Source organism: Nannospalax galili, unplaced genomic scaffold, assembly GCF_000622305.1.
Source record: "Nannospalax galili isolate Female #2095 unplaced genomic scaffold, S.galili_v1.0 scaffold875, whole genome shotgun sequence".
Lineage (NCBI taxonomy): Eukaryota > Metazoa > Chordata > Mammalia > Rodentia > Spalacidae > Nannospalax > Nannospalax galili.
Window position 1 is genome coordinate 3,020,344 of NW_008337059.1, and position 23,958 is coordinate 3,044,301.

General features: G+C 38.0%; 1 protein-coding gene across 3 annotated transcripts in view; it reads right to left on the bottom strand.

Annotated features, from left to right (window-relative positions):
* The window catches only part of Lcor (ligand dependent nuclear receptor corepressor), a 130,448-nt gene that overhangs the window by 48,008 nt on the left and 58,482 nt on the right, over positions 1 to 23,958 (bottom strand). For all 3 annotated transcript variants that reach the window (XM_029563046.1, XM_029563047.1, XM_017797861.2), the window contains 2 exons: positions 13,570 to 13,635; positions 13,056 to 13,135 (listed from right to left, as the gene is read on the bottom strand). The gene's annotated coding sequence lies outside the window, so the exon portion shown is untranslated. The remainder of the gene's footprint in view (positions 1 to 13,055; positions 13,136 to 13,569; positions 13,636 to 23,958) is intronic.

A 23,958-nucleotide genomic window follows, 5' to 3' on the forward strand; every position in this document is an offset into this window, starting at 1 on the left:
AATTGTCTGTAACTCCAGTTCCAAAGGATCGAACACCCTCTTCTTGACTTTGAACACTACATTCACATGGTACACTTAAAACATTCAGGCAAAACACTAATACACATAAAATATTAAAAAAAAATGTTAGGTGTTGGGGATTAAACTCAGGGCCTGACATACACCAGTCAAGTGATTGACCACTGATCTCGATTCTCCAGCCCAAATATTGATTTATAAAAAAATTCTGTCTTTTTAGATGAAGTCTCACTATGCTCTTGGAAGTCAGAAGAGGCGTCAGAGTCCATGGAAGTGGATTTACAGGCGGTTGTTAGCTACCATGTGGGTGCTGGAATTAAACCCAGGTCTTCTGCAAGAGCAGTCAGTGCTCTTAACCACTGAGTCATCGCTCCAGCCCCTTGAGGGTTTTGTTGTTGTTTTTTGAGACAGGGTCTTCTAGTAGCCCCAGCTCGTCTGGTACTATGTAGACCAGGCTGGCCTCGAACTCACAGAGATCCTCTTGTCTCTGTCTCCCAAGTGTTGGGATTAAAGGCATGTGCCACAAGAGGGTGTTGGATCCTTTGGAACTGGAGTTACAGTTGTTGTATTTTAAAATAGACTGTGGGCTAGATTTAGTGACAGACCATATTCTGCTGACCCCAAAGAGAAATGTTAAGTTTCTTGAAATCTGGAACAAAGCTAGCTCTACTGATCCCTGAAATAGCAAAGGTATCACTGAATAAACAATGCAACAAATTGTATCCACATGGTAGTGCAATAAATTGTCAATAAAGTTAGAATTAAAAAAGAGTAAGAATGAACATTTCTTACAGTTTCTTTTGTATTTCCTATTTGTCACCCTATGACTGGGGGTAAGATTAGAGGGGGCTTAGGTAAGTAGATGCTTGTTTTCTCTGAGAGAATGTAAGAAAAGGAAATGGAAAAATCAAGTAAGTTTCACTTTGGAGGAGTAGGGGGTGGACTGGGTCTCTGAAGTATAGTATGAAGCTGAAAGGATGACATTTGAAAGCTATTCCAATCCAAATACCTAATATACACCTTGGTTATCAAAATTAGGTACTATTGTTCTGAATTCATACCATAGGGCACAAAAAATATAGGAATAAAAGCATATATACTGTGATGGCTAATTTTGATTGTCAACAAAACATTTGAAACAGTAATCTCAACTGAGAAACTGCCTCCCATCAGACTGGCCTAGGGCATGTCTGTGGGGCATTTTCTTAATTGCTGATTGATATGGGAAGGCCCACTGTGCAGAGTGTCATCCCTGGGCAGGTGAGCCTGGGCTGGAAAAGAAAGGGAGCTGAGCAAGTCTGGGGAAGTAAGCCATAAGCAGCATTCCTCTGTGGTCTCTGCTTCAGTTTCTGCTTCAGGTTCTTACCTTGGGTTCCTGCCTTGACTTCCCTCAAAGATGGACTGTGACCTGTGAGTTCTAAGAAAAAAAGAAAGCCTATCCTTCCCAAGCTGCTTTTGGTCATGGTGTAAGGAACCAAATTAGAACACAACACATGCAAGTTTTATAGTAATTACGTTAGAAAAGCCTTCCTGAATCATGAGCCTATAGCTATGACTGTCTGTTACTCATGGCTTCCTGACATTTCAAGCAGTGAGTTAAGAAGAGTTGACAAGATGCAACTCATTGATCTAAATGCCAATTTTCTACATCTTATTACATTAAATGCCAGATAGTCTTTAGATAAAATGGTTTAAATGCTCATATACTTTAGGGTCAGTTAGAATCTAACAGCTTATCTTTTTGCTTTTCATATAAACAAAGAATAAATTTTGCTTAATACAATGTTTGTTATAAATCAATGCTACCTTTAAATTTGTTAAACAGACTATTAAGTTAATGAATGGGAAAACTACAGAGTCTAAAAGATACTGAGCTTTTGGTTTTATTGGGGTATTTAATATATCTGAAAAGTACATACATAAGGAACTGAGTCATGAGGAAGTATTGGTTCAATACTAATAAGTCTACAAGAATTAAGATTTGGGAATGGTGGGAAAATTACCTAAAGATTTTTAAAAACTGGGGGCTGGAGAGATGGCTCAGCGGTTAAGAAAAATGTTCTTTCAGAAGACCCGGGTTCGAATCCCAGTACCCACATGGCAGCTAACAACTGTCCTTAACTCCAGTTCCAGGGGATCCGACAGCCTCTTCTGCCCTCTGTGGGCACTGCACGACACAGGTGCACTTACCTACATGCAGTCAATACACGCATACACATAAAATAAAAATAATAAAGAAAATATTAAAAAAACTGGAAATTGCAAACACAATGATCTGATAAAATTCCTATTAACACTTATGAAGAGTCATAAACCTTTTGTCATTATTCTTAAAACAGAGAGCTTCAACCAGCTGCTAAAGGTTCCTCACATGAATGATAGGTGCATGACTACATCATTCAGTACCTTTATTTTTTTCCCAATGGCTAGTGCTTTGGTGTAATAAGTGAAATATATACACTTATTTATCATTGGAAGAAAGTCAAGAAATCCTTTTTTTTTGGTCTTTTTGAGACAGGGTCTCCCTGTATCCCCAGCTGGCCTGGAACTCACTATGTAGACCAGGCTAGCCCTGAACTCAAAGATCACCTGCCTCTGCCTCCTGAGTGCTGGGCATGTGCCACCAAGCCTGGTCTAAGAAATCCTATTTTAAAAAAAAGACATTTAAGCATTAAGATGTTAATATTACCCTCCAAACAACTTACAGATTCAATACAATCCTTACAAAACTTACTGAGAACAATATCCTGCCTCCATTACCCTACCTTCTTAACCTCACAATCTGAAAGAGAATGGCAATCATCCTATAGGCATTGATCATTTAGCACTATCCCTCAAAAGAATTCTACAGAGACATCAAGTTTTATACAACAAACCTAACAAGAAACTCTTCTCACCATCTGTTACTACTGTTTATGGAAATTAAACCTAAAGATTAAGCAGCAAGTGCCTATTATTACTACTTGTTAAATGCCAGTTTCCATACTGTTATTTGCTGTGAATAATTTTCTTCCATTATATAAATACAAGCTATTCAAAAAGTATTAGAGACAAATACAAGCCACTATCACAGTTAATAATAAGGGTTTCTAATTGTTGGAAATTCAAAGTTGATACTACCCTCAATTCTCATTCACAGCCCAACCCATGAGAAAGCTTTCTGAAATGTCTATCCATAGTCTAGGACTATGGATAGTCCTAGATGCCTATGGTCATTATAAGAATATCAAACTGCACATTTGAGGTAATAACATTACATAGTCTGATTATAAACTCCTATAGCACTTTATGCTACTTGACAGCACTAGTTTTATAACTTGTATTATCTACTCTTAATTCCTCCATCAGACTCTTAAATCCATGAAGGATTAGTATCTGTGAATAAAACGTCTTTATATCACTCAGTACTTTTAATTCTCTCAAAGTTGGTGTGAGACTCAGGTGCTTTTGATGTAATGAGTAAAATAATATAGCTGTCAATTTTACCATAATAGGTCAAGAAATCTTATTTTTTTTAAAGTCAAAGATTTAAATATTGAGATGCTATTACTCAAAATGATCTAAAAACTTAATGTAATCCCTATCAAAATAGCATGGCTTCTTTTTCATTTTCTTCCAGAAACAGAAAAATCCATCCTAAAATCTGTATGCAATCTCAAGGCACTCCCAATGGTCCTCCCCCCGCCAAAAAAAAAAAAAAAAAAAAAAGGAAAAGGAAAAAGAATGGAGCTGGAGTGGAGGTTTTATCCTCTCTACTTTTTTTTCCCCCCCTTGGGGTCTTTTGGAAGCAGGGTCTCCCTGTAGCCCCATCTGTCCTGGAACTCACTATGTAGACCAGACTGGCCTTGAACTCACAGAGATCTGCTTGCCTCTGCCTCCCAAGTGCTGGGACTTCAGGCATGCCACCAAGCCCAGCTATCCTCTTTAGTTTTAAGACTTGCTGTAAGGTTACACTACCACCACCCCTGCCATAGGACTGGCACAAAGACAAGACCAATGGTGGAACAGAAATAGTCCAGCAATTAACTGTCCTATATGTGATCAAATGATTTTCAACAAAGGCACCAAGACCTTTCCACTAGAGAAAAAATAATCATCATAATATTGTATTTGGCAATGAATTCTTGGATATGACAACAAAAGCAAAAGAAACAACAGAAAACAGCTAAGTTGGTTTTAATCAACATTAAAAATCTTTGTTCATCAGCAGGTACAATTAACAAGATTAAAAGCAATCCATGGAATGGGTCAAAATATTTACAAACCATCTCTGATAAGGAGTTATTTAGAACACATACGCCTTATAACTCAGGGGCTGGAGAAATGGCTTAGTGGTTAAGAGCACTTACTACTCTTGCAGATGACCTAGGTATGATTCTCGGCATCCACATGGCAACCAAGAATGGTCTGCAACTCCAGTTCCAGGGGAACTGATGTCCTCTTCTGACCTCCACAGGCACTGCATGACACAAGTGCACTTACATACTGGGAGGCAGTACACTTATACACAAAATATTTTTAAAATCTTTTAACTCTTCAATAAGAAATGAGCAACCAGATTCAAAAATGGGGTCAATGATTTGAATAGACATTTCTCCAGAGACAATATACAAATGGCTAACAAGCAACAGAAAAGGTAGGTACTTAACAGCAGTAATTATTAAGAGAAATTTACAAATCAAATCCACAAGACACCATTTCATACCAATGAAGATGGCTATCAAAACACAAAGTAAAATAGACTTTAAAAAATTTTTTTATTTATTATTTTTATTTTATGTGTATGCGTGTATTGCCTGCAAGTAGGTAAGTGCACCTGTGTAGTGCTACGCCTGTGGACGTCAGGAGAGGCTGTCAGATCCCCTGGGACTGGAGTTACGGACAGTTGTTAGCTGCCATGTGGGTACTGGGATTCGAACCTGGGTCTTCTGCAAGAACAGTCAATGTTCTTAACTGCTGAGCCATCTCTCCAGCCCCCAAAACACAAAGTAAAATAAAACACACAGAAAATAACAAATGTTGGCAAGAATGTGAAATTGCATAGCTGCTATGAAAATTGGTTTGGTAATTCTTTAATTATTAATTATTCTTTAATTATTAATTATTTAATGTGTGTATGCATGGATGCATGCGTAAAAGGTCAGAGGACAACTTGTGGGAGTCAGTTCTCTCTTCCCATCACGTGGATCCTTAGGATGAAACTCAGATCATCAGGCAAGATGGGCAAGCACTAACACTGTATGTAATCTACTGAGCCATCTCACTGGCCCACATTTGTCATTTGGTTTGGCAAAAATTAAAGACAGAATCACCATATGATTCAGTAATTCTTCTGGATTACATACAAAACTACTGAAAACAGAGTCTCAGAAAAACATCTGGCTGGGTGTGGTGATACATGTTTGTAATCCCAGCACTGGGAAGGGAAGCAGACAGGCATATTCCCAGGGCTTTTTTTTCTACCTTTAAATGGAAATTCTAACATATGCTACAACATAGGTACCTAAAGTAGTCAAATCCCAAGGCCAGTGTAGGGAGCTATAAATGGGCAAATTGTGGCTGGGTGTGGAGGTGCACGCCTTTAATCCCAGCACTTGGGAGGCAGAGGCAGGGGGGGATTTTTGAGTTCAAGGCCAGCCCGGGCTCTTCATAGTGAGTTTCAGGGCAGCTGGGGCTACAGGGAGATCCCGGCTCCAAAAAAAAAAAAAAAAAAGGTTAAATTGTTAAGTATAAGAGGTTTGCTCTTTTTTGGTTTTTGGAGTCAGGTTCTCAATTCACAATCTATCTCTGCCCTCTGAGGGCTGGGATTACAGGTATATGCATACGCCAACACTTGCCCCTTTTTTTCTTGGGTGCTGGAGGACAAACCTAGAGCCTTGCCTAACCTAGGAAGACAGTCTAACCATTGAGCAACCCTATCATTTCCAATGATAATGGAGTTTTAATTTTGAAGATGACAAAATTGCTTTAGTTCTATCATGTTTGTACGGTAAGACGTACTATATACCAGTTAACTATACATTTAAAAACAATCAAGATTGTATTTTGCAAACAACATACATAAACTAACAAAACAAAAACAAAAACAAGCAGGTATAATCTAAGATGAAAATGCAAGAAAGGGCTGGTGAGATGGCTCAGCAGGTCACAGCACTAGCTCCCATGTCTGAAGGCCCGAAAGGGCTGGTGAGATGGCTCAGCAGGTCACAGCACTAGTTCCCATGTCTGAAGGCCCAAGTTTGATCTTGGGATGACCCACATGGTAAAAGGAAAAAAACAATTCCAACAAATTGTTCCTGGACCTACACATGCCACCCCCAACTCCCCAAGAAATAAATGCAGTAAAAGAAAATTTAAGAAAATACAAATTATTTTGTAAAGAACAGAAATCTAATACAAAAATAAATAATGAGAGGAATAAAGAGGCAGTACAAACATAGACTTTTTTTTTTTTTTTTTGTTCTTTGAGACAAGGCCTCCCTATAGCCCCAGCTGGCCTGGAACTCCCTATGTAGATCAGGCTGATCTTGATCTCAACAGAGATTTGTCTACCTCTGCCTTCTGAGTGCTGAGATTAAATAAAGGCTTTTATAATACAAAGGAGAATAAACAAAGAGGAAGGTAAATACTCATTATAAGAGAGCAAAGAAAAAAGTGAGCAGGGCGTGGTGGCCTATGTAATCCCAGCACTGGGGAGGCAGAGGCAGTAACATCTCTATGAGATGGAGGCCAGCCTGGTCTACATAGTGAGTTCCAGATCTGCTGAGGCTACAAGGGAGATCAGGAGGGAGGGAGGAAAGGAGGGAAGGGACCGCAATTAACCCTCTCTGGTAGGACAAAATGAAAGACCGAATCAAACATTTAATGAAACACTGACATGCAACATAACTTTTTCTAACCACAAAATTTATATAACTAGGATTTTAAAGTTATATTTAGAGAGTTAATGACAAGAATCTCTTCAAGAAAGATGAAAGAGACTTTGAGAACCACAGAACTTTAGAACTGAATGGTTTATCCAAATGCCTCGTGTTTTTTATACAACCAAAATGTAGCATTGAAAACCCAAGATTTTATTTAATATCAAAACTGTAATTACTTTTCTTGCTAAAAAACGCAATGCCAGGTGGGTGTGGTGGTGTATGCCTTTAATTCCAGCACTTGGGAGGCAGAGGCAGGCGGATCTCTCTGAGTTCAGGGCCAGTCTGGTCTACATAGTGAGTTCCAGGACAGCTGGGGCTACAGGGAGACCCTGGCTCAAAAAACAAAAAAGCAATGCCAGGTGAGGTAATTCTACTTAATTTTTTTGAAGCTGTGCAATGCCAGGTGGGTGTGGTGGCGTATGCCTTTAATTCCAGCACTTGGGAGGCAGAGGCAGGCGGATCTCTCTGAGTTCAGGGCCAGTCTGGTCTACATAGTGAGTTCCAGGACAGCTGGGGCTACAGGGAGACCCTGGCTCAAAAAACAAAAAAGCAATGCCAGGTGAGGTAATTCTACTTAATTTTTTTGAAGCTGACCTTTTTTTAGTGTTAGTATAGCAGCAATTCCCATGAGGAATAGTCCTGTGAACCAGTCAGCCAGCCAAGATTCCTGCTGCTTAAGGCATTCTTGCCTTGAATTCCCGGTCAACTGTGACTCCTAAAGTTACACTGACTGCATCCCAATTCCTGTCACTGTTCAGTAGATAATTCACTGTTCCTCTTAAAAAGATTGCCTCCTTCAACCACTCTCTCTTTTAATAGCTGTAATTTCTTCTCTTCCAGCTTCTTCCAGGAATGTAAACAATACTCAAGCTTCCATCTTGCTCCAAAAATCTTTCCTTGAACTGTCTATTCTTCCTCTGGTCTTGTCTTCTTTCATTCCTTTCACTTACTTTTCAAAATGGTAATGTATATTCACTTCATAACTCCCACAATACCTAGTTACTCATTAGTGCTGTCAGACATACAGTCTGGCTCTCAGTAATATTGGCATGCCATTCTCTCAGGGTATATCTTGGGGCATTTGTTCATTTACAGTCCATTCTATTCTAAGAAATGACACAGGAATCTATGTTAGTACAGCAAACACAACACATCCTCCTACTCATTACACATAGAACCTGGAAGACACCTAATGCAGAATGGGAAACTCTTACTCTACCATTCTATCTTCTTTCCTATTTTATTTTTCCTACTTCGTAAAATGAAATCTCAATATTTATACTTTATTCCTCAAAGTTCCATTTGCTCCAAAACTTTCCAAGTAGGTTTTCTTCCTATATACTGTACTTCCAATCAGTTACACAACTACCTTAAATGGTTTTCCTTAATCTTTCTCTATATTAGAAAGGTCTCTGAAAATAACACAATTTAGACTTGTACTATAAACTGAGCCAACTAATCAAGCAAATCTAATTTGCAATATCAAAAGAACGATCATCATGTGCTTCCTAACATGGTGAAATTGTATGGCTTTCCAACTGAAAATGCATAGCCTATATTCAATCATGAGGAATCATCAGATAACCCTAAATGGAGGGAAATTCTATAAACTAACCTACCAGTATTCCCCACGTGTCTGTAGTACAAAAGGCAAAGAGAAAGTGAAAACTATACCAGACTGAAGGAGTTTCAAAAACAAAACACAAAGTGTGATCTAAGATGGGCTCCTGGACCAGAAAAGAGATTATCACTGGGACAACTTGCCCATTTTGAAGTCTATACAGTAAAAAGTAGTATTGGTTGGTATCAATGATAATTTCCTGATTTTTGTTAAGTGCACTGTGGTATATGAAATTTTAACACTTAGGAAATCTGGTTAAATAGTATATAGAAATTTACTGTACAATTCTTCCACCTGTATTTTTAAAAATATTTTATTTATTACTTTTATGTGCATACATGTATTGCCTGCATGCAGGTAAGTGCATCCGTGTCATGCAATGCCCGCAAAGGACAGAAGAGGCTGTTGGATCCCCTGGAACTGGAGTTACGGACAGTTAGCTGCCATGTGGGTGCTGAGATTTGAACCTGGGTCTTCTGCAAGAACATTCAGTGTTCTTAACTGCTGACCCATCTCTTCAGCTCCCTTTCCATCTGTTTCATAAGCCTTATTTTTGTTTTTAAGACAACAATGTCTCATAATATAGCCTAGGTTGGTCTCAAACTCTCCATCCTCCTACCTCCACTCCTAGAGTACTGAGATTACAGGTATATGCCACCATCACAGCCAGCTTATGCCTACAATTATTTCTCAAAGAAGCTGAAGGGGGAGGGGGGCACACGGGTATGCATGGTGGCACTCCGGAGACTGAGGCAGAAGGACTGGAGTGTGAGACCTCCTAGCATATAAAAAGACTGTTTCAAAAAAAAAAAAAATCCTGCCGGCATAGTGGCATATGCCTTTAATCCCAGTACTCAAGCAGCAGAGACAGGTGGAACTCTGTGAGATAAAGGCCAGACTGGTCTACATAGAGAATTCCAGGCCAGTCGGGGCTGCAGGAGACCCTGTCTCAAAAACAAACAAACAAACAAAAATAAATAAATAAAACAACCAAGCACCCCTCCCAAAATTGGTTTAAGAAGCTGATGAATAATACGGAGGATTATGACTATATACCTGGCACGTGCACACATTCAAAATTTTCCAAATTTATGAAAATTCTCAGCTTATTCTAATTACCTACTTTTTTAACCCAATAAACACAAAATGAAAAGGGAAAGATGCAAGCAAGCAAGCAAGCTAGGGAGTTGGGAACTTGCTAATCCCTAACAGCTAAAACTGGCAATTTCAAATGTAATCAAATTCATTTACCCTTATTCTTTCTCTCTTTCCAAGTAGAAATTCTATGTCCTACTTAATTATTCTTGCTCTCCACTTTCCATGATCCTATTGCTATTTTTGTAAACAAATTGCATTAACACTAAAAACAGAGATGAATTTTCTGAAATTGCTCAGAAAAGCTATCTGAACAATAATAGATAGCCTGTAACAATCTCTCTGACCCTTTCCAACTGTTTCTTTGTAAAGTTGGAGTATCTTTAACCAATTCCACAGGGTTGTTTTGAGGATTAAATAGTAACATATAAAAAAGTAATAAGCACACAGTGGATGCTCAAAAGATGGTTGCCTTTACCTGTAAACTATATTTGCTAACTTCTGTGGTTTCTTAAAGTATGGCTCACCTATTTAACTCGAGTGGTTTCTCTTATTGGCCGTTTTACTTTCAATAGTCTAAGTTACCCATGGCCAACTATAGCGTAAAAATATGAAATGTAAAATTCTAGAAATTACAAGTTTTTAAAAAAATATTTTATTTATTATTTTTATGTGTATGTGTGTACTGCCTGCATGTAGGTAAGTGCACCCATGTTGTGCAATGCCTGCAGAGGACAGAGAAGCTGTCGGATCCCTGGAACTGGAGTTACGGACAGTTGTTAGCTGCCATGTGGGTGCGGGGACTCAAACCCAGGTCTTCTGCAAGAACAGCCAGTGTTCTTAACCACTGAGCCATCTCTACAGCCCCAGAAATTACAAGTTTTAAAGTGTGTGCTGTTAAAGTATCATGAAATCTCATGCTGCCTCACTTTGGTTCAGCACATCTAACTGTTCATCAGTTGTCTTAGTCACTTGGTGGCCATCTCAGTTATTAGATCAAATGCCATGGTGTCACAGTGCATGTCCTAAGGTATCCTTTTATTTTACTCAATAATGTCCCCAAAGCATTAGTATAGTGAGTCTGGCAATTCTAATGTCATAAAGTATTTAACGTAAGTGAAAATTCTTGATTTAATCAGTGAGTCTGGCAATTCTAACGTCATAAAGTATTTAACGTAAGTGAAAATTCTTGATTTAATTAGGGGGGAAATAATATGCTGAGGTTGCTAACAGGCATATAGTAATAAAAGATCAATATGTGAAACTGTGAAGGAAAATTAAACTGGTGCTACAAAGTTAACAGCCACAATGCAACAAACTTAGTTAAGGCAGAAAAGGTACTAAATTTCTAAGTAGAAGGCATAAACAGAAAACATGTTCTGACTGTTCACCACTTTTTAATTATTGGTGTTAATCTATTGTGCCTAGTTTATAAATTAAACTATAGGCATTTATACACAAGAAAAACATGGTGAATATACAGGACTCAATACTACCAGTGATTTTAAGCATCTGCCAGAAATCTTAGAATATATCCCTCACAAAAGAGGGGCTATCATAAACTATAGGTGACGTTTTGTTCTTTTTTACCAAAGAAGACAGGCTACTTTATTACTTTTTTTCACTTACATACTTTTTAAAAATAAATACAAAGACTGTATTTAGCAATGTATACCTGAAACTTCAGCACTGGGAAAGGGGGACAACAGGAACCAGACAGATCCCAGAGGCTTACTGGTCAGCTAGTCTGGTTAAAACAGTGAGCTCCAGGTTCAGTGAGAGATATTGTCTCAAAAATAAGGTGAGGAACAATAGATGATGACACCCAGAGTTAACCACTGGCCTCCACATATTCACAGACAGGTGAATACACCTGCACACACATGTCCACACAGATGCATACACTCACCCCTCCCCAAACATTCTAGTTAGAAAGCCAACTAAAAACTACAGAACTCCAAATAGCAAAACCAGCTTTCTTAAATGCTGTATTGTCTCAGGTCTTATTTCTACTTTCTCCTAAAAATATTCATACAGTATACTGCCCTTATACATCAACAGAAAACTCTCAATGATATCAAAGTAATATAATGTACTTGTTACCAGGCACAGAATAGCTCTCTTCCCAACCCTAACCTGAAAAGAACTGGCCCTTCTATTCCAGTACAATTCCTATTAAATGGTCTGCTCAATAATAGCCACCATCTGGCATATACATGCTATACAAACAGTGTTTAAACATCAAAAATCAACCTCATCTGTAGTTTACTCTTGACAATGTTGCTTTACTTTGTACTCTCCTTTTCAAAAATAAAAAATTTCAAAACAACCTCATTACTTATGGAAAAGAGACCATCATGGCTAGCCACAGCAACAATTTTTTTCATGAAGAAAACAAGGTAAAGCAACTAAAGTACATAAAAAGTTCTTAAATTGGCTACATGGTGGATTTCAGATTTTAAAACATACTTTTCCAACAATCCTAAGCAACGGGACAGTGGATACATATAAGGGAGATAAAGAAGATGTAAGCATGGCAATCTTTAGCAATTAACAAGGAAGTCAGGAACATAAGTTCAAACATTTTCAGAAAAAGAGGAACAAGTGAGTCAAAATACCAAGTGACAAATGATTGGTATAAATAACATTCGTCACAATAGTATAAAAGGTTAAACAGCAAAGGGAGCATAGATGTATCATTCACTGGAAGGAAAGAGATTTTCAAGTTAAAGAGAACAAGTATATGATAATATATTTCCAAGACTAGAGAAAGCTTATTGTTTAATACAAATCATGTTATTTCAGTAGTCCAGAAATAATGCTACAGAACCAGTAAAAGAGATGAAAACGAATGAAATTCATCAGAGGGAAAAACTGAGAGACGCTTGTTAATGTGTACAGCAGAAAAGAAGAAATCAAAATGTTTCCATGGCTTCGCAGCAGGGAACCATGGTACCATGGGAAACAGGATACCATAAAAAAAAAAAAAAAAAAAAAAAAAAGACAGTAACCCACTACTAGGTTTTAAGTAACTGAAATGTTTGCAAAGCAATAAAGCAGAGCAGAAACCACAGTCAATTCCTACAATGAAATAGAAGTTATTTCTTCTGCCTGGTGAATAAATAAATATATACATAAAGCAATGTATGTCAGGATATATATATATGTGTGTGTGTGTGTGTATGTGTGTCTTTTTGAGATAAGATCTCCCTGTAGCCCCAGCTGGCTTGGAACTTGCTATGTAGACGAGGATGGCCTCCAACTCACAGGCATCTGCATGCCTCTGCCTCCTGAATGCTAGGATTAAAGGTGTGCGCCACTACGCCTAGCTTAAAATGAATTTTTTTTAAGAAGCTAAAATATCATACTAGACAAGTTTCACAAGAGTCTTTGGTTACCTTTACTTTATCTCTTCTCAAACAACAGAACAGACAATTTTCATCAAAAGTCCAATCAGAAATGCTTTCAGGTTCACACTCTGCAAAAGAAAGAAAATCAAGTTTTAATAATCATAAAACAGAAATTTAAGAAAACAAATCAGAACTAATTTGAAAAATTTTGTTTAAGAAAACCTCATCAAGTAGTAGGTGTGTTTCATATTTATCTTAAAACTCTGGTGGTTTTAGAGATCAAACCCAGGGCCTCACACATGCAAAAACATGTGCTCTACGCTCACAGGATGCCTTAAAATTTTTACCATCACACCCTCCAACCCCTTATCGCTAAACATTCTCAATTCCTAGCTTCTCACTAATTAATGTATGCTTCATATGCATATATTAACAATATAAACTAAACACAAAAATATGCTTACATAGATACAGCTTTAACCCATATGAAACTGAAAAAAAACAAATCACCAAAGAATCAGTAACCAGAAAGAAATTGAAATACCATAAATATTTCGAATACCTTTAAATAAACTGAGATCTTTTAATAATGCAGGTCCAAACAGCCCTTCAAGAATACTTTCAAATCCTGAAAGGATAAAAAATATGAAATAAAATCCATTATCACAATATTCACTGAGAAATGTTTTCTTCCAGTTGTCAAAGATCACTGGTTAATACTGAAGGGACACACCCCCCATGAAAAGTCATGGACAGATCTACAAGGAATGTTTCATTTTTCTCAATGATTAACACAAGAAAAATTCAGAGCACATTCAAGAACAAAAAATGCACACTAGAAACAGCCAATGAAGGTGCAGTTGTTTTAAAAAAATATTTTATTATTTTTACTTTATGTGTATGGGTGTATTGCCTGCATGTAGGTGAGCGCACCCGTGTTGTGCAATGCCCAAAGAGGACAGAAGAGGCTATTGGATCCCCTGGAACTGGAGTTATGGACAGTTGTTAGCTGCCATGTGGGTACTGGGATTCAAACCCAGATCTTCTGCAAGAACAGTGTTCTTAACTGCTGAGCCATCTCTCCAGTCCTAATACTCCAGTTTTAAAAGTACCTTTCCAATGAAGAGTCAAATTGCTTCAAAACTTTCTAGAATAACTTTTAAATAGTCTTTTTTGTTTTGTTTTCTTTTTCTTTTTTTTTTTTTGAACATTTGATAGCAGTTAAATTCTCAAGTTATCAGTATTCTGAAGAAAATCCTCAAAAACAATTCTCACATCCCTTTCATAACCATGCCCCAAATATTTTATAAGAGACTTACATAATTATTTCACAATGCCATATTAACTCCTTGCTGGCTCCTTTATAATTGGATAAAAATATATTTATACAAACAGAAATATGAGAAAATAATCACATATATCTGTACAAAAATATTTTAAATCATTATATTCTTCTACCAGTGGGAAAGAAACAGAAAATTAAAAACTGGGGTTTGAGTGATGGCTTAGCAGTTAAGAGCACTGGCTGCACTTCTAGAGGACCCAGATTCGATTCCCAGCATCCACATGGCAGCTAACAACCTTCCATAATTCCAGTTCCAGGGGATTCAATGTTCTCTTCTGACTTCTACAGGCACTGAGTGACAATGGTGCACTTATATGCAGGCAAAACGACTCATACACACAAAAACAAATAATAAAATAGTTTTTAAGAAAAGAAAACGAAAACCTATCAGCAGTTTTCCTAACTTACTGTTACATGTTGCCATGTACTTAATTAAAATGAATTTAGGCATCTCACTGACTTTTAAGGGGTAAGAAAGAAAAAAGGGGGCCAGGCATGTGATGCATGCCTTTAGTCCCAGCACTCAAGAGACACGAGGCAGAGGCAGACAGGGCTCTGTGGGATCGAGGTCAGCCTAGTCCATGCAGTGAGTTCCAGGTCATCTGAGGCTACAGGGAGACCCTGTCTCAAAAAAATCCAAGGGAGGGGGAGGGGAGGAAATCAGGCCTCATCTTTACAGAACCTACTAGAAAGAGTGGGTTGAAGTAATGGCCCCAAACAGTGTATCATGAGCCTCACTGTGAGTTCAAATACTTATTACAAAGGATCTGTGGATCCACAGGCATTTAACTGTGACCTTTACAAAGAATTAATATCATATACATTTGGTATACATCACTACTTTTCAAATGCGTAGAAATATCATACAATTTGGAAACAAAGGGGGTAGAAAACATGGTCTTCAGAAATGTTATCTTGCCTGGCAACAAAAATAATATTGTAATTTAAGGAATGTCTTTGTTCTACTATTAACTACCATTTTCAAAAGAGTAGCACCTGGAGTTTGTGTTGTAATTTCAGAGTTGATTTTTATATATTATCTTTTGAACTGTAAATTTTTTATTAAGAGGCAATTATTTTTCAATTTTCTTTAGTTCTTGACATCAAACTTATTCCAAAAGCATTAGCAAAATTAAATTACTAATCTAAGGACTGATTATTTACCTAATATAATCAATTACAATGTCCTCTTCCTCTTCCAAATATAAAGAGGAAGAAAGGGTAAAAGGAGTTAGAGACTAAGGGGGGTGGGGAGGTGGTGGTATAATGATACACAGGAATGGCTAGATAACATGTTATTTCTGGTCCTGGAAACTAGATATTCTCAGTAACAGTCAACTGCCCCTTCCATTCTCCTTCAAGTAAATTTCATAGACTGTCTCCAACTCTTTTCAAAAATAAATTTTTATTTTATAAATATGAATTAAAGCATTTGAATAGCTTGAAGATAGCAAATACACTAAAAATACAGCTAACAAAGACTATAGGTAGTTTTTATTCTAAAGAGCATACTTTCACCTGGCTTTACATAAAATATAACAAATTCTAACCTTCATGTTAAGCAAAATTTTGATCGTTTGATTTATTTACTTTTACTTCATGTGTATGAGTGTTTTGTCTAAGTGTGTTATGTGCATGCAGTGCTCACAGAAGCCAGAGAGAGTGTGAGATCCCCAAACCATGGTCCACTGCAAGAGCAGCCAGTGTTCTTAACCACTAAGCCATCTTTCCAGTGCAACGTTGTCTCTAAGACAGGGTTTCTGTATGTAGCCCAGGATAATATCCCACTCATCCTCTTATCTCAGTCTCCAAAGCATTATAAGTGTGTGCTAGAATGCCATGCTAGGCTCTAAGACTAAATTTTTAAAATGGAAAAATAGCAAGAAATAATACTAGAAAAATAAAAAGGAAAAAGGGGGAAGGAAATAATGGCACTAGAAGGTAAAAATTCATGGGCCTAGAGAGATGGCTCAGCAGTTTAAGAGCACCAGCTGTTCTTGCAGAAGACCCAGCACCCACATGGCAGCTAACAACCATCCATAACTCCAATTCCAAGAGATCTGATGCCCTCTTCTGACCTCCACAGGCCTTACACAATATGGGTGCACTTACATACATTCAGGCAATATATTTATACACATAAGAATAAAATATAAAAATTAAAATTATAAAGAATAGGATCTGAAATATGTCAACTGAGAAATAACATCAATAATACATAAACACTAGCAAACAATATCAAATTATAGATTAAAAAAAAAAAAACGAGGGGAAAAAAAGACTAGCTAGCTGGGCATAGTATATGCCTGTAACCCCAGCACTTGAGGCTGGGACAGGACTGCCAAGAGTTCGAGGTCAACTTGGGCTACACAGCAAGTTCCACACCAGCCTGGGATACTACTACCCTAACTTTTATATTGGGGGGTAGGGGGCAATGCCCATAACCCAGATTAAAAAGCAAGCCAGCAAGAGAAACAATGTTCACACTTGCCATAGCACATTAACCTTCCAAACAGTGACTGGACACTATAGAGCTATACTTTGCTATCCTCTGTTCACTGGATGTTAACGTCACTCAGTTTTATTAATAATAAATATTGAATTTAGCAGTTGCATAGCAACACTGAATTGTTTCACGTGATATGTTTGACATTAGCAAAAGGCAAATAAGGGAAGAACAAATACACTCAAAACCAAGATTTCATAGAAAAGCCACGGAAGAGCAATAACAAAATGCCATGGAAAATAAATCCTGAAAAAGACAGTCATGTTACTATACTCAATCGTGAGGATTTTAAAAATACCTTTACTTAATTTGTTATATTTTTTAAAAACCTGCTCTACTGAACTGGACTACTTTACAAAGAAGTCTTAACCCAAAATCACAACTCATCTCAAATCTAATCTCTAATCTCTTCTGCACTATACCTACTGTATATATCTAGATGATACTTAAAATGCTACTCTGACAATGGATTAACTCTTTACAAGTTCATACTGCTAAAAGAGAAACTCCTCCCTCACAAATTCTACATCTAGCAGCAAAAATGATCTGAAAAACCTCCCTTTAGCAAAGCCCTGCTCACTCTCATAGCTCTGGTCAGGGTTTTTTTGTTTTGTTTTTGATTTCTGTAAGTAGGCCTCACTATGTAACCCTGGCCAACCTGGAACTCACTATGTAGACCAGGCTGGCCTTGTACTCAAAGATCCGCCTACCTTTGCCTTGGGAGTGTTGGATCAAAGGCGTGTACCACCACGTCTGGCTTTTGTTTTGTTTTTAACTGTGTGTAAGCATTTTTCCCTCCTAATATCTTCTCAGGTCTTTGCACTTCACCTTTGCCCAAATAAAAGTATTTCTCTCCTACAATGTCTTCTTCAATCTGTTCAATAAAAATATATTCCCTTAATTAAAATCTATGAACTGAAAATGTACCATGGACCAAGGCCCACACTGGACAGCAGTGGTGAAGAGACAGTTGGCTGCTTCTCATGGAGCTTTGGCTTCTAGTTTTCTTATCTTCAGAATACTCACTCAGATACTTGGCCCCCTTAAAAACAAATGCCAAAGTTCCTCTCTGCTTTCTGCCATGTATAAAACACTGAACAAGAATTTTGAAAAATAAAATTTGTCAAGCCTGACACAGTGGTGCAGCCCCTATGGAAAGCAGTGTAGAGAACTCTTAAAAAACTAAAAATGAACCTACTATATGACCTGGTTATACCATTCCTTGGCATATACCCAAAGGATTCATCCTATTGTAGAGACACTTGTACAACCATGTTTGTTGCTGCTCCTTTCACAATAGTTAAGAGCTGAAGCAACCGAAGTGCCCCTCAACTGATGAGTGGCTAACAAAAATGTGGTATATTTACACAATGGAGTTCTACTCAGCAGTAAAGATGAAATAATGAAAATTTCAGATAAATGGATGATCTAGAAACTGTTATACTAAGTGAAGTAACAGAAAAACAGATGATGTTCTCCCTCATTTGTGGATCCTAGCACCAAATCCTTGTGAGTACATATCTTAAAATAACTGCAAGAACCAGGAAAATGGAAGGGAACCAAGGAGGTAAAGGGAAAGAAGGAACCTGAGAGAGAAGAATTGTAGGAGAGAGGTGTTACTAAGGGAAACTTGTGTATAAAGGGAGGTAGTTAAATGGAAGGCAGAGATGGGGGGGCTATACAAGGAAATATGGGAATAAAAGGGAAGAAGGAGCTCAAGAGAGGTGGGACCATAGCACACTGAAATTATCAAGGGGAAAATGGGGATACTTTAAATGGGGAGGGCAGAGAGGGAGGATAAGGCAGGGAGAGAAAGAGGAAAGATAGTGCCTAGTTTAAAAAATCAGAGGGAACTGTATTAGTCCATAAGCCTACAGAAAAATTACACATACAATAATCTCTATATGAGTCTGTGAGTATAGCTAAAGGCTATGTAACAAGAAACAGTACCAGACAGTAGAAACCTTCCTTTGAGTTTTTGGCCAGGGTAGTCCAAGGGACTCCCAAAATTACACAGGCTCTTGCCACAGTCCTTGATTGCCTCACAGAACTTGATGGTAAGCCCCTACTGCTGAAGACATGTGATACTTTGGACACAGGATTTGGAGCAACAGATCCGGAACTGACTTGAAGCTACCTCACCTGAAGGTTAGCTCTCATAACTTTGGAGCGCACTACCCAAGCTGCTAAGGGAGAACATCAACTGATGGTCCAACCCCAGCTTCAAGGCCTAAAAACCACATCAATGACCAGCACAGCAAACAATACTGGTGCAGTAGTGGCACTTTTATCTTGGGGGTAATCAACAGCTACCTAATTGGACTTAAAGCCCACTCAGTGAAAAGCCCACTCAGTGGGAGGAAACTCTCATGTGGTACTGAAAACATAGCCAAATACACATGACTGGAGAGGTCATAGATCTCAGAGAAAACCCCAAAACTTTCTCATCCCTAGACAAATGTAATTTCTTACTATGTGCAAAATATGGATCCTTAAATCTACAGACAGGTGATCCCAGTCACCACCCATCAATAGAAGCTTCTTTTTCAAGAGACAGAGATAATTACAGAGTTCCCCAACTGGTTACACACACAGATTGTCTGTGTATTTCCCAAGCCTAGGTGACACAACTAGGATACAACTACCACATCTAAGGTTCAGGGAACATAGAACAAGGGATGAAGAAGACACTAATGCATCTTTCAATTCTCATCAATGAAGCTCCCTCATGCAACAGAGGGCCAGGAACACAAACGGCCAGAAATGGTCAAAATGCAGAGAATAAGAGTCTGCAGAGTGTGGGTCCTTGGACAGGACTCCTATTTGAGGTCCACCTACCCAGGGCTCAAGGACCATTGCAGAAGAGGGGGTGGAAAGACTGGAAGAGCCAGGGAGGAGGAGGTATATGACCTACAGCACTGGTGTCAGCATGCACAAGACCCATGCAAACTCAAGGAGACAAAAACCTAGCACCGAACTGTGGAAATGAACAGCAGTCCAATCTTATTGCTGATGAACAACCTTAATTGAAGAATTATTGGCAGCTGATTACTGCTGAGTGAGGAAGAGTTGATCATCTTAAAGGGAGGGACTCTAGACAGGCTGACTAGATCCTAGTGGATGAACTTGCACTGAAGGACATCTGGGGCCACTAACTTTACATGATAGGCCTTAACACAAATGACAGAATGTATGAACTCTGGGGGAGGGGGGGAGAAAGAGGATATAAAGATGATTTTCTGTATGAAATACACAAAAATTCAATAAAAAAATTAAAAAAACACATGTGATGCACTTACATATGTGTAGGTAAAAAATAAATAAATCTCAACATTTTTTTAGGTTCAACATTCTTAGCCATCAAAGACAGATCTCACTCTAGTCAGAATTGCTGCCATTAAATAAACAAATGTCAAAAAGCCACAAAAATAAAAACAAAACTTTAGTTCCAGCACCTTGGGAGGGCAGAAGTAGGCGGAGCTCTGCTAGTTTGAAGTCAGCCTGGTCTACAAAGCAAGTTCCAGGCCAGCAGGGGTTACAGGGAGACCTTCTCAGAAAAAAAAAAAAAAAAAAAGACAAAAAATGCTGAGGAGAATGTGGTTGGAAAGAAGAGCCCACATAATCACTGCTGATGGAGTACAAACAGGTGCAGTCACTGTGAAAATCAGTTATGTAGGTTTCTCAAACAACAAAAAATGTTAACTAGTCTATGACACAGCTATTTCACTCCTTGACATACACCCAAAGGACCTTATATCCTACCATAGATACCTACATATCCATGTGTACTGCTGTTTTGTTCACATTAACAAGGAAATGGAATTAGCTTAAATGTCCATCAACACATAAATGGATAATAAAAATGTGGTATGGACACAGAAAGAAATTTTATTCATCCATGAAGAAAGCTAAAATTATGAAACTACAAATGGATAGACCTGCAAATTATTAAGTGAATGAGGTAGCCCAGGTTCATAAAGACAAATAATGCATGTTTTCTCATATGTGGAAATGACTGTTGCTACAGGTTATGAATCTAGAAAGGGGACCAGGAAAGGGGGAAGAGGTCATAAGGAGGGGAAGAGGGTAAGAGAACACAAGTGACACAAAAGCAGGAAGAGGACTACCAGGGATGGAAAGGCACATGGAGGTAGACAGGGGAGAACAGTGGAAAAGGATGACAAAACAAATTATGTGTGAAAATGCCATAATAAAATATTACTTTGTATGGTAATTTAAAAATAAAAAATAAACTATTTACATCTAATTAAAAATAAATAAAACATATGCCTTGCCATTAAAGTACTTAAAATTTGATGTCCAGATGGCTCAGTGAGTAAAGGTGCTTATCACCAAGTTTCATACCCTGAATAATCAATTCTCAGGAATCCATATGGTGGAAGGAGAGACAACTTCCACAAGTTGTCCTCTGGCCTCCACAAGCACACCATGGCACATACATGCCATAAATAAATAAATAATTTTTATTTTTCAAATACTTAAAAATATAATCAAGGAGTAATAAATGAAAGACTTACACACTATCTTGCAGACACTGACAACACACTAATCTCTGATCTTTTGATCTAGACCTTGGTTCCAACAGCATACTTCATAGTATCACCAAGATGTTGTAATACCTCAAAAAGCCCAATGTTCTATTCTTTTTCCCTCTTCTCGACCACGGACTTCCTTTATTGCTTACCACGAAAATGGCTTCATAAACTTCACCCATGAGTTATTCAGGTTAAAAATCTCAGTCAGTCATGACTGCATTCTTTCCCAAGTCCCCAAGTCATTCAGAGTTCTATTCATTCTACTTCAAACTCCATTTAATCCATTTTCTCTGGCCTTCCTTGTCACTCATGACCTGCATTTGATTCTTCAAACCTATGGTGGAAGGAAAGAAAGCTGTCTTCTGGCCACACATGTACCATGGCAGGCAAGAGCCCACACACACCACACACACACACACACACACACACACACACACACACACAATAACATTAATAATAAAAAATTTCAAATCATGTTTTCTCATTCTCATCTCTAAATTCAGGCTTCACTCCTCCTTACCCTAACAACTACAGTGCCTCTCATGATGATAATAGCAGCTATTAATTAAAAGCCCTTTCTCACTTGGTCTAGTACAACTGCTGTTTTAAGTACTTCTTTATCCTCGTAACAAAATCTTCAGAGGAATATTTGAAACAAGTATTATTAATACCTAGGAAAGAGAAGAAACATGAAACTTGAACCAGCAAAATTATCTGCAACTAGAGATTTAAGCCAGGCTTTTAATTCTAAAGTCCACAGTCTTTTTACCCTATCAATGTATTTCAACACCCCCTCTACTACTATCTCTCAGAATCCAGCCCCACTGTTAAACTTCATTCTCTCCATGCTTTAAAGACATCTGATGACTTTCCACTGACAAGACTGAAAACTTATGATTTATGGATGACTTCCAAGATCCTGGGTCTGATCCCACACTACTGTTTTAGTGCTCCCCCGCCCATCACTTTTGTCTATACTAACTATGCTCTGGCTACAATGATTTATAAATCATTACATACATGTCCATGTTTCCATGCTTTTTAAGCCTATCATGTCCTTTGCCTGTAAAATTCTTACTACAATCTTCAATCTAGTTTATTCTTACATAATCTCATCCTCCAAGGCCCAGGACAAAGTTATGACAATCCTCACCATTGCTGATTTTGTACTATCTATAATAAACTACACTGTAAATATATTTATTTGGCATTTAATCCACTAGATTTAAAGGAAAAAACTGAAGCTTATTCACATTTTAATACCTGGTTCCTTAAACTATAGTCCTCAATAAATTAAGTGTTCAAGAAATACTGAATGACGGGTCTGGAGAGATGGCTCAGCAAGCAAGAGCACACACTGCTTTCAGAGGACCAGAGTTGGGTTTTCAGCACCAACACCAGACGGCTCACAACTGCCTGTAACTCCAGCTCTAGGGGATCAACGTCTGCTTCTGGCCCCTATGGGCCCTTGCACTTACACATAGCCATGAATAAAAATAAAAACTTAAAAAGCATTGCTGAATGGGGGCTGGAGAGATGGCTCAGTGGTTAAGAGCACTGACTGCTCTTGCAGAGGACTCGGGTTCGATTCCCAGCACCAACATGGTGGCTATGAACCATCCTTAACTCCAGTTCCAGGGGAATTCAAAGCCCTCTTCTGATCTCTGTGGCATTGCATGACATGGGTGCACTCACATACATGCAAGCAATACACTCATACACATAAAATAAAAATAATAAATATTTAAAAATGTTAAAAAAAGTAATGCTGAATGAAAGCAAACATTTATTCCAATAACTATATTTTTACTTATATTTGCTTGAGTGGCTTAAGAGTTCACAACCAGGATTTCATTTTGTGTGTCTGGCATAAAGACTTGAAGGAATAATAAATGAAATAGAAGGATAAATGGTATCTGGTGGGAAAGTTTTCTGTTCCAGGTCAACCTAGTTCCCCTTCACTACAGACTAAAAGTAGAATGAAAGGTCTCTGCTGACAAGATCAGAGGACTGTGAGTATTTTTCATAGAATGCTATAACAGTAAACCTAAAAACAAATTAAGAAAGACAAAATCCTATAAAAATAGTGGTGCTGAAAAATGAAAGAGAAAGGAATACATATGTAGTGGCTGAAACATTTCCAAAATAATCTTATGTTTATATAAATAAGATTCCAAAGTAGTAACTGACCAAAATAACAAAGATAATAGCTAGGTCAGACAAATTTACGTCTTTAGAAACCAAGCAATTTAAATATAAATCTAAAGTTAACAGTGAGTTGATTATGACACAAGCTTACAGTCTGAGGACAACAATCCCTTAGAGGACCTCAGTCACTTAAGCTCAGTAAATCCATATGAACGCCACTTATAAATTAAAATGTGCTTGCATATACATTCCTACATCTCTGCCCCCGTCTTTAGCACTCTCCACATCATTATTATTACTGGGACAGGGTTGGTCACTGAACCTACAGCTTGCTGTTTGGGTTAGACAGACTGACCAGTTAGGGGTCCTGAGAATCCACCTTTTATCCCCTGGGAT